At 38.2% G+C, this 12,552-nt stretch overlaps 3 protein-coding genes across 6 annotated transcripts in view; 1 reads left to right on the forward strand and 2 right to left on the reverse strand.

Moving 5' to 3' along the window:
* The window catches only part of LOC103545992 (zinc finger protein 709-like), a 515,885-nt gene that overhangs the window by 272,877 nt on the left and 230,456 nt on the right, over positions 1-12,552 (reverse strand). The window lies entirely within an intron of this gene.
* LOC103564867 (zinc finger protein 709-like) overlaps positions 1-12,552 on the reverse strand; it is a 308,739-nt gene that overhangs the window by 65,726 nt on the left and 230,461 nt on the right. The gene's annotated exons all lie outside the window — the stretch shown is intronic.
* Positions 1-12,552, forward strand: part of LOC103544955 (zinc finger protein 709-like) — a 381,325-nt gene that overhangs the window by 30,490 nt on the left and 338,283 nt on the right. The gene's annotated exons all lie outside the window — the stretch shown is intronic.

Here is a 12,552-nt window from a genome sequence, read left to right on the forward strand (position 1 = left end):
CAGTCAAGCCTTTCTTTCTCAGACACTATGCTCTTGATGCTAGTGTTTCAGCATCCCTCACCTGCCATGCACTTGAGAGTCAGTGTACCCAATGTAGCAGAAATAAGGCATGGTAGGATTTGGATATAGTGCTTGAAACAAACAAGTTCTTGCAGTCCTGGTGCTTATGTATTTGTGGGAAATGAGAGATGATTACAACTAGTAAAGCTTTGTTTATGAGATGGAGACAAGGGCTTTGAAGGAAAGTGAAAAGAGCATTGAGCTAGTAGAGAGCTAGTAATGTCCTCCTTGAAGGTGCACACATCTATGAGGGCAGGAGAGAGTGAGGATGTCGTCGTTGTTTAGAGGTGATCCTCTCAGGAATAATTGAGGTGAGCTGCAGGGATAGTATTTTGAGTAATATCCTAATTGAGTATAAAAGGAGAAAAGGAAAATTTTCCACATCTTTCATCAGGAGTGGCTGGAAGTCTCTCGTGTCAGTGATCCACAAAGCCCTGGAACCCACTGAGCTGATCACAAGTTTCCTTTCCCTGTGCTCAGGTGTCCAGCACATGCTGTGGAAAAGTGGGAAACAGCAGTAACAGCTGCAAGGTTTAAAACAGCAAAGGAAATGGAATGTTTTCCATTTTTCTTGAGTGTTAATTTATGTATTGGAGGGGTTTTGTTCAAATGGGCACCACAGGAGTGGTCTTTTCGAGTGATGGTATGGTTTCCATCTTTTGATGGCAGTATTTCTATACATTTGAGAAAACTTATGAGTGCACTTAAAATATTTTATATATGTTTATATATGTGTTGTATATACAGTTAATAGGAAAATAACTCATATGCTAGAAAAATGTTAAGCTCTCTTGAACCTTGATTTTTACGTGTTCAGCTCTTCTTTCCACCATTTTGAGGTTTTTCTTAGGCAGCGTGAAGGACTGAGCAAGAAGATTCAGTCCCCAACAGGCCTTTGTTGCAGCCCTGCCTTAATTGAGAAAACCCCTAGGGTTGCACCTGCCGTCAGCTCATACTCATAACTAGGAGTGAAGTGAGAGGGCTCCCAGAGTCTGTCCTTGATTTTAAATCAGGTTCATGGACAGATCTTTGGAAATACTGTGGTTCTAAAACATAAAAGTGTGTCCCCATTGGGATCTGCCTGGGGACATCCTCATTCATGTGCATCCCCATCAGTTCTTCTCATTGCCATCCATAGACCATTTCCAGCTGTTCATTGCCCAACTCGCGACTACTCTGTTCCTGCTTACTTGGAAACGTTTAGAAATCTATGCGTGTCCCACTCTTGAAAATTTCCCTGAGGCAGCATGGGGGTGCTGCAAGCTGAGAGGGTGGCAGAAGCAGTGTAGATCCGTGTCATGGGCACATTCTGTTAGCCACAGTGACCACAAACATCCCATATTTATCAGATCTGCTTGCTTACTTATTGATACAACACTTAGAAATTGACTGAATTTAATAGGGAAATAAAGGGCTCTAGTAAAATCAGTAAATGAAAAACGCTCTAAGTCTAGGCCCAGTTGGCTTCAACTCGGAATTTTCCAAAATACTCAAAGAAGGTGTATTACAGATTCTTCACTTGCTCTTCTAAATAATAGAATGGAGAAAACACGTCACACTCATTTTGTGAAGCCAGTACTACTGTGATACCAAAACAAGTGTATTGCTAAAAAACCACACCCTTATTTATTTTGTGAATATGAATGTAAAAGATCACCACAAATACTAGCAAGCCCAATCCAGCAACATATAAAAAGAATTATATGCCATGACCAAGTGGGTTTCTTCTGAGGATGAAAGATTGGGTTAAAATTTCAAAATCCATTAATGTAATGAAAGATATTAATAGAGTAAAAATCAAAAATGGTGGGGCCGGCCCCATGGCCGAGTGGTTAAGTTCTCGCGCTCCACTGCAGGCGGCCAGGTGTTTCGTCGGTTTGAGTCCTGGGCACGGACATGGCACCACTCCTCCAGCCACGCTGAGGTGGCGTTCCACATGCCACAACTAGAAGGACCCACGACTAAGAATATACAACTATGTACTGAGGGGCTTTGGGGAGAAAAAGGAAAAAAATAAAATCTTTAAAAAAGAAATAAAAAATGGCAAGATCATTTCAATAGACTCAATGAAAATAATTGACAAAACCAGTACCCTTTCATGATTAAAACACTCAGCATACGAAGAACAGGAGGAAATTTTCTTACTTCATAATGAGCATGTGTGGAAAACCCACAGCTAATGTTATATTTAATGGTGAAAGATGAAAACTTTCTCCTAAATACAAGGAACCAAAGAGAAGTGTCTGCTCTTGCCACTTCCATTCTAGAATGTACTAGAGATTTTATCCAGAAAAGGCAAGAAAAGGAAATAAAATGCATGCAGATGGGTTGGGAAGATACAAAACTCCATGTCCAAATAGGTATCCTGTGTAGGGATTTAGAATATGGCACATCAAAATATGGCACATTAGCATATTGATTATTTTGAGTTAAAGGTACTGGAGAAACAGCCATTGCAAGAAAGACACTCTGGTCCTCTTTGTCCCCCTAAGGCAGGAGATGAGTTTTCCATGTGAACAGTACCCTCCTTGAACCACGAGGGCAGAAGGCAACCTTATCAGAGACAGGGAATTTAGGGCTGAGAAGGCTGTATAAACAAACGTTGGTTTTTCTTCACCATTTCCTACCCCTAGCGCAAACCCCTCAGCCTTGTCAGTTCTTCCATAATTTACTGTGCCTTTATCTGAAAGGCATAAAAGCTTTCTGCTCTGATTACTTCTTTAGGTCTCATCTTTTTAAGTGACTCCCATACGTATGTGATTAAATTTGTTTTCCCTCTGTTACTCTGCCCCACATCACTTATTAGACCAGCCAAAGAACCTAGAAGGGAAGAAGGGGAAAGTTTTCTGCCCCTAGACTTGCATATAGAAAATTCTGAAAAGTCCACCAAAAAGCTATTAGAACTGATAATTGAAGTCTGCAATGTTGTAGAATACAAGATCAAAATATAAAAATGAATTGTATTTCTATATACTTGTAATTAACAATCAGATAATGAAATTAAGAAAATAAATGCATTTGGAGTAGCATCCAAAAAATAAGATACTTAGGAATAAATTTAACAAAGAAAGTACAAAATGAGTACTATGGAACCCTCAAACATTAGCAAAAGAAATCAATAAATGTATAAATAAATTGGAAAACATCCTGATTTCATGGGTCAGAATACTTACTGTTGAAATGGCACAGCTTCCCAAAATAATCTGAAGAGTCAACACCATACTTATCATAATCCCAGATGATTTCTTTATCAAAATTGGGAAGTTGATTTTATGTGATATTGCAGGGAATCTGAATAGCCAAACCATTTTTTAAAAGAAAAGCAAATTGTTTGGACTAACATTTCCTGATTTCAAAACTTTGTACTAAGCAACAGACATCAAGATCATGTGGTATTGACACAAGTTTAGACACAAATATCTGTGGCGTAAATTGAGACTAAAAAAAAAACCCACACAGCTACGGTCACCTGATTTTGTAAAAAAGTGCCAAGAATGGGGACAGAATATTCATTTCATAAACTGATGCTGGGCCATGTGGATAGCCATATGAAAAGAAAGTACTTGTACACTTATATCATACCACGTATGATCATTTACCAAGAAGAATAAAAGACCTTAATGTAAGAGTAAAACTATAACACTCTTAGATAAAACATAGGGAAAACTTCCTGACCTTGAATTTGGCAAAGAACTGTTAGAGATAAGATTAAGAGGAAAAAAGGTAATTTAATCACTTTTGTGCCTCAAATGATACCATTAAGAAGGTGAAAACAGGGGCCAGCCCCATGGCATAGTGGTTAGGTTCTGCACATTCTGCTTCTGTGGCCCAGGTTCACAGATTCAGATTCCTGGTGTGGACCTACACCTCTCATCAGCCACATTGTGGTGGTGACCCACATACAAATAGAAGAAATTGGCACAGATAGTAGCTCAGGGCTAATCTTTCTCAAGCAAAAAAATAAATAAAATAAAGAGGAATGGCAACAGATGTTAGCTCAGAGCGAGTCTTCCTCAAAAAAAAGTAAGTGAAAACACCCTTTGGAACACTTGTGCACTGTTGCTGGAAATATAAAATCATGTTCAGTTTCTGAAAAACAAGGTGGCAGTTCCTCAAAAAAGTGCAAATTGAGTTACCATCTGATCAACCAGTTCTATTTCTGGGTAAGTAGCCAAAAGATTTGAAAGCAGAGACTCAAACACATCGATGTCCACTCGTGTTCATATTAGCATTATCTACAATAGCCAAAAAATTAGAAGTGTCCTTCGGTGGTTGAATGGATCAAAATTCTGCTAGTGGCTTTGAATATCTCCACCATCTAGATGGTGCCCATGATTTTCCCTAAAGACTAATGCCTAGTCACCATGTGGTCAGTTTTGAAGAGAAAAACAACTATTTTTAGTTACCGCCTAGGAATTTCAGAGTCTGACAACCCTGCTCACACTGAAAATATGGATGTCGAGTATATGTAATGGCCAGTGCCTAAAGGTCAGGGTATTGGTGACCATTTGGACAGGGTTGGTGACTTTTAAGCATTTATGCAATTGATCCCATTTTAGAGGGTTAGAATTCCCTAGCTAGTATCCATACCTGGTGGCATCTGCATACTTGTATTAAAAATATGTAAATATCTGTTATAACCTAATAATAAACAGTCAAATAACTCAATTTAAAAGTGGCAAAGAATGTGCATACATATTTTTCTAAGAAAGGTAGACGAATGGCCGAGAGCATATGAAAAAATGCTGGACATCATTAGTCATCAAGGAAATGAAAATTAAGACCTCAATGAGATACTAATTCATAATCACTAGGATGACTAGAATCCAAAAATGAGATAATATCAAATCTTGTCAAAGGTCCATGGAGAATTTCAACCCTCACACATGGGGGTATGAATATAAAATGGTGCAGCCACTCTGGAAAACAGTCTTGGAGCGCCTCAAAAATTAAACCTAGAATCACCATATGATTCATCAATTGCTTTCCTAAGTATGTGACCCCCAAAAATGAAAACATGTGTTGGAACAAAATTTGTACATGAATTTTATGGTAATATTGTTTCTAGTAGCCAACAGGTGGAAACAGTCCAAATATCCGTGAATGGATGCATGGATAAACAAGTTTTATCCATCCACTGGAATATTATTTGGCCATGATAATGAATGACATGGTGATACATGGTCCAACATGGATGTACATTGAAAACATTGTGCTATGTTACTGAAGCCAGTCCCAAAGTCAATGTCAGTACACACATTTAATTATTCCATTCCTAGAAAAGACCCAAATAGGGAGATCCATAGAGACAGAAAGTAGATGAGTGGTTGTCTAGGGCTGGGAATTGTAGAAGGAAGAGGAGAAGATTGGGAATGATAGCTAAAGGGCAGAAGAGTTTCTTTTTGAGGTGACAAAAATGTTCAAAAATTGACTGTGGTGAGCCAGCCCTGATGGCCTAGTGCTTGCAGTTTGGCACAGTCTACTTTGGTGACCTGGGTTCGGTTCCTGGGTGTGGAAGCGCACCCCTCGTCTGTAAGTAGCCATGCTATAGTGGTGGCTCACATAGAAGAACTAGAAGGGCTTACAACTAGAATATACAAGAATGTACTGGGGCTTTGGGGATAAAAAAAGAGGAAGACTGGCAACAGATCTTAGCTCAAGGTTAGTCTTTCCCAGGAAAAAAAAATTGTGCTGATTTCACATTTCTAGAAATACACTGAAAGCCATTAAAATGTACTGTTTAATGAGGTGCACTGTACAGTATTTGAATTATATCTCAATAAAGCTATTCAAATAAAAACTGGCTCAAAAGTTTTTCAATGCAAGATTTGCAATCCAGGCTCTTAAGCATATCAGTTTCCAAGTTAATCAACACATCCTTCCCCTCACTGTGTTATAGTGTGTGTGTGTGTATGTGTGTGTGTGTGTGTGTGGTGAGAATGCTTAAGATCTACTCTCTTATCAAATTGCAATTATACAATATACATATAACAAATGATCATGTTGTAACTTTAAAATAAATTTTGTCACTTCAGTGAAGCTGGGGGAAAAGTGGTTGCCAAATGCATCCCAAATTTACACAATGATTTATTTTCCTTATATCCATGAAAATAGGAATTCAATTACCTTAGGGATATGATCACATCCCTGTAGAGTTTCATCTGGGATGGATCCAGAAGAGCCCACTCCTCCATGGTGAAGGTCACAGTCCCATCTTCACGGGCCACAGAGTCCTAAAACATGACACATATGTATACAGGAGGATGGGTAAGATGGACAAGCACTGGGGATTTATATCCACTTCATAAGGAGTTCACATATGACTCTGTGGTCTCCCAATGTTTATTCCATGAGTTGGTCATCAGAAGTATTACTCTCTGGCCACACTCACTTCCTCATAAATTTAACAGCATCATGAAAACATGGAATGTACTGGTACATTTTCACTGTGATCACTTCAAGTCTTCATTGCTTTCTACTGTCAGCGTACAGAACACCTCAGAGAAATGCTATATAAATGAATGAAATGTTTCTATTTTAAGCACATCAATTCTTTGTGGGAAAATTCTTCATCTTCTTCTTAATACCACCATGTGATGCAGCACCCCATGAAGCACAGCCTCATAGCTGCATGAAGTTTTACCAAAACTTCCAGTGAAGAAGTGAAAGCTCTTTATTGTGTTCCCATCACCAAACATGATGGGCCTAGAGGCCTGTGGAATCCAACTTGTAAGAAGATCCAGCTGGCCATGTTGTCCTGAAGTCCTCCAGGCCACGTCAGATCCAGCTGGCTGAATGAAATTTTTTTTTTTTTTTTGTAAAATTGGTCTGAGGTTTCGCCCCACCATCAGGATTCATTTTTGTGTGTGAACCAATCTTGTTTTATTTTTATTTTTTTTTATCAAGTCCATAATAGTTTACATCATTGTGTAATTTCAATTGTACATTATTTCTTGTCTGTCACCATATAAGTGCTCCACTTCACCCCCTGTGCCCACTCCCCACCCCCCTTCCCCTGTTAACCACTGAACTATTTTCTTTCTCCATGTGCTTCATTATGTTATATGAGTGAAGTCATCTGGTGTTTGTCTTTCTCAGTCTGTTTATTTTGCTTAGCATAATTCCCTCCAGGTCCATCCATGCTGTTGCAAATGGGATGATTTTGTCTTTTTTTATGGCTGAGTAGTATTCCATTGTATATATATATATATATCACATCTTCTCCATCCAATCATCAGTTGATGGGCACTTGGATTGTTTCCATGTCTTGTCTATTGTGAATAGTGCTGCAATTAACATAGGGGTGCATATGTTACTTTGGATTGTTGATTTCAAGCTTGGGTAGATACCCAGTAGTGGGATAGCTGGGTCATATGGTAGTTCTATTTTTAATTTTGGGGGAATCTCCATACTGTTTTCCATAGTGGCTGCACCAGTTTGCATTCCCACCAGCAATGTATGAGGGTTCCCTTCTCTGCACACCCTCTCCAACATTTGTTATTTTTAGTCTTAATGATTATAGCCATTTTAACAGGTGTAAGGTGGTATCTCAGTGTAGGGTTTTTTTTAGTTTTTACTGAGTTAATGATAGGTTACAATCTTGTGAAATTTCAGTTGTACATTATTGTTTGTCAGTCGTGTTGTAAGTGCACCCCTTCACCCTTTGTACCCACCTCCTATCTTACCTTTCTCCCAGTAGCCATAATCTGTTCTCTTTGTCTGCATTTTTAAATTTTTCATATGAGTGAAGTCATGCAGAGATTGTCCTTCTCTATCTGGCTTATTTCTCTTAACATAATTCCCTCAAGGTCCATCCATGTTGTTGCAAATGGGACGATTTTGTTCTTTTTTACGGCTGAGTAGTATTCCATTGTGTATATATACCACATCTTCTTTATCCAATCATCTGCTGATGGGCACTTAGGTTGCTTCCATGTCTTGGCTATTGTAAATAATGCTGCCGTGAACACTGGGGTGCATGGGACTTTTGGAATTGCTGACTTCTAGCTCTTTGGATAGATACCCAGTAGTGGGATGGCTGGATCGTATGGTAGTTCTATTTTTAATTTTTTGAGGAATCTCCATACTGTTTTCCATAGTGGCTGCACCAGTTTGCATTCCCACCAGCAGTGTATGAGGGTTCTTTTTTCTCCACAACCTCTCCAACATTTGTTACTATTTTAGTTGTTTTTGTCATTCTAATGGGTGTAAGGTGATATCTTAGTGTAGTTTTGATTTGTGTTTCCCTGATGATTATGGATGTTGAACATCTTTTGATGTGTTTATTGGCCATCTGTATATCTTCTTTGGAAAAATGTCTGTTCATATCCTCTGCTTATTTTTTTGATTGTGCTGTTTGTTTTCTTCTTATTCAGTTGTGTGAATTCCTTATATGTTGTGGAGATTAACCGCTTGTCAGATATATGATTTGCAAATGTTTCCTCCCAACTGGTGTGTTGTCTTTTTGTTTTGTTTTGTTTTGAGGAAGATTAGCCCTGAGCTAACATCTGCTGCCAATCCTCCTCTTTTTGCTGAGGAAGACTGGCCCTGAGCTAACATCCGTGCCCATCTTCCTCTACTTTATATGTGGGATGCCTGCCACAGCATGGCTTGACAAGCAGTGCATAGGTCCACACCTGGGATCCGAACGAGCAGCCCCTGGGCTGCCGAAGCGGAATGTGCGAACTTAACTGCTGTGCCACCGGGCCAGGCCCTGTCTTTGTTTTGATTCTAGTTTCTTTTGCCTTTCAGAAGCTCTTTAGTCTGGTGAAGTCCCACTTGTTAATTTTTTTTGTTGTTTCCCTTGTCTGAGAAGACATGGTATTCGAAAAGATCCTTTTAAGTTTGAGATCAAAGAGTATACTACCCATGCTATCTTTCAGGAGTTTTATTGTTTCAGGACTTTAAGTCTTTGATACATTTTGAGTTTATTTTTGTGTATGAGGTCATGGTTTACTTTCATTCTTTTGCATGAGGCTGTCCAGTTTTCCCAACACCATTTATTGAAGAGACTATCTTTTCACCATTGTATGCTCTTGGCACCGTTGTTGAAGATTAGCTGTCCGTAGATGTGCGGTTTTGCTTCTGGGCTTTCAATTCTGTTCCATTGATCTGTGTGCCTGTTTTTGTACCAGTACCATGCTGTTTTGATTGCTATAGCTTGTAATACATTTTGAAGTCAGGGATTGTGATGCCACCAGCTTTGTTCTTGTTTTTCAGGATTGCTTTGGCTATTCCGGGTCTTTTGTTGCCTAATATGAATTTTAAGATTCTTTGTTCTATTGCTGTGAAGAATGTCATTGGGATTCTGATTGGGATTGCATTGAATCTGTAGATTGCTTTAGGTAGTATGGACATTTTAACTATGTTTATTCTTCCGATCCATGTGCATGGAATCTCTGTCCATTTCTTTATGTCATTATCTATTTCTATCAGTAATGTCTTGTTGTTTTCCTTGTATAGGTCTTTCACCTGCTTGGTTAAATTTATTCCAAAATATTTTATTCTTTTTGTTGCAATTGTAAATGGGATTGTATTCTTGAGTTCTTGTCCTGTTAGTTCATTATTAGAGTATAGAAATGCTACTGATTTTTTAAAGTTGACTTTGTACCCTGAAACTTTGCTGTAGTTGTTAATTATTTCTAATAGTTTTCCAATGGATTCTTTAGGGTTTTCTGTATATAAAATTATGTCATCTGCAAACAGCGAGAGTTTCACTTCTTCATTGCCTATTTGGATTCCTTTTATTTCGTTTTCTTGCCTAATTGTTCTGGCCAAAACCTCTAGTACTGTGTTGAATACCATTGGTGAGAGTGGGCACCTTTTGCTTGTACCTGTTCTCAGAGGGATGACGCTCAGTTTTTCCCCATTGAATATAATGTTGGCTGTGGGTTTGTCGTATATGACCTTTACCTTGTTGAGCCACTCTCCTTCTATACCCATTTTATTAAGAGTTTTTATCATAAATGGATGTTTGATTTTGTCAAATGTTTTCTCTCCATCTGTTAAGATGATCATGTGATTTTTTCCCCTCCTTTTGTTAATGTGGTGTATCATATTGATTGATTTGAAGATGTTGAACCATCCCTGTGTCCCTGATATGAATCCCACTTGATCATGGTGTATGATCTTATTAAAGATTTTAATTTTCCTTTTTCTCCCCAAAGCCCCCTGGTACACAGTTGTATATTTTTAGTTGTGACTCCTTCTAGTTGTGACATGTGGGATGCTGCCTCAGCATGGATTGATGAGCAGTGCCATGTCCGTGCCCAGGACCTGAACCCACGAAACCCTGGGCCGCCGAAGCAGAGCACATGAACTTAACCACTTGGCCACGGGGCTGGCCTCTGATCTTTTTAATGTATTGCTGTATTTGATTTGCCAATATTTTGTTGAGGATTTTTGCATCTATGTTCATCAGCGATATTGGCCTATAATTTTCCTTCTTTGTGTTGTCTTTGTCTGGCTTTGGTATCAGAGTGATGTTGGCCTTGTAGGATGCATTAGGAATAATTCCATCTCCCTCAATTTTTTGGAATAGTTTGAGAATAATAGGTAATAAATCTTCGTTGAATGTTTGGTAGAATTCTCCAGAGAAGCCATCTGGTCCTGGACTTTTATTTTTGGGGAGGTTTTTGGTTACTATTTCAATCTCTTTCCTTGTGATTGGTCTATTCAAATTCTTTACTTCTTCTTGATTCAGTTTTGGGAGGTTGTAAGAATATGAGAATTTATCCATTTCTTCTAGGGTGTCTTGTTGGCATATAGTTTTTCACAATATTCTCTTATAATCTTTTGTATTTCTGTGGTATCCATTGTAATTTCTCCTCTTTCATTTCTAATTTTATTTATTTGAGCCTTCTCTCTTTTTTTCTTAGTGAGTCTGGCAAAGAGTTTGTCAATTTTATCTTCTCAATGAACCAGTGCTTGGTTTTACTGATCCTTTCTACAGTCTTTTTTGTTTCAATTTCATTTATTTCTTCTCTAATTTTTATTATTTCCCTCCTTCTGCTGTGTCTGGTCTTTGTTTGTCTTCTTTTTCTAATTCTGTTAGTTATAGTTTTAGATTTTTTAAAGATTTTTCTTGTTTGTTAACATGGGCCTGTATTGCTATAAATTGCCATCTTAGGACCACTTTTGCTGCATCCCATATGAGTTGGTATGGTGTATTTTCCTTCTCATTAGTCTCCAAATATTTTTCATTTCTCCCTTTACTTCTTCAACGACCCATTGGTTGTTCAGTAGCATGTTGTTTAGTCTCCACATTTTTGTTCCCTTCCCAGCTGTTTTCTTGTAGTTGATTTCTAGTTTCCTAGCGTTATGGTCAGAAAAGATAGTAGGTATGATTTCAGTCTTCTCCAATTCATTGAGGTTTGCCTTGTTTCTCGATATATGGTCTATCCTTGAGAATGTTCCTTGTGTGCTTGAGAAGAATGTGTATCCTCCTGTTTTGGGGTGGAGTGCTCTCTATAAATCTATTAAGTTCATCTGGTCTAGTGTTTCATTTAAATCCACTAACTCCTTGTTGACTTTGTGTCTGGATGATCTACCCATTGATGTAAGTGGGGTGTCGAGGTCCCCTACTATTATTGTGTCATTGGTAATATCTCCTTTTAGGTTCATTAATAGTTGCTTTATGTACTCTCGTGCATATATGTTTATAAGCATTATGTCTCCTTGGTGGAGCATCCCTTTTATCATTATTTACTGCCCCTCTATGTCTCTCTTTACCTGTTTTATCTTGAAGTCTACTTTGTCTGATATAAGTATTGGCAACACCTACTTTCTTTTGTTTGCCATTAGCTTGGAGTATCATCTTCCATCCCTTCACTCTGAGCCTGTGGTTGTCTTTAGAGCTGAGATGTGTTTCCTGGAGGCAGTATTTTGTTGGTTATTGTTTTAATCCATCCTGCCACTCTGTGTCTTTTGACTGGATAAGTCAATCCATTTACATTTAGAGTTGATTATTAATATATGAGGGCTTAATACTGCCATCTTATCACACATTTTCTGGTTCTTCTGCATTTCCTTTGTTTCTCATCCTGTGTATTTCTGACTACCAATTTGATTGCTAGTTTTCTGTGTTGGTTTTCTTCATTTTCTCCTTGTTTATCATATACGTCTCTGTTCTAATTATTTGTTTAATGGGTACCTTTAGGTTTGCACAAAGCATCTCATAGATGAGATAGTCCACTTTTCCTTAGACTTTACTGATTCTATTCCTTTCTTCTCCCCCTTCTAAGTTATTTTTGTCATATCTTATTCCATCTTGTGTTGTGAGTTTGTGGTTAATGATGAAATAATTTTTGTTTTGGTGTTCTCCTTCTCTTTATCCTTGATGTAAAAGTAAAGTATTTGCCAACCTGATCTGATAGAGAGCTGCCATTTTCTGATTATTGCCTACCTATTCATCTCCTTGCTCAGGGCTTTGTAGCCCCTTTCCTGTTTTGTTTTGTTTGTTTTCCTTTCAGGTGTGAGGGCCTTCCTGAGGAT

The sequence above is a fragment of the Equus przewalskii genome, chromosome 6, assembly GCF_037783145.1.
Source record: "Equus przewalskii isolate Varuska chromosome 6, EquPr2, whole genome shotgun sequence".
Lineage (NCBI taxonomy): Eukaryota > Metazoa > Chordata > Mammalia > Perissodactyla > Equidae > Equus > Equus przewalskii.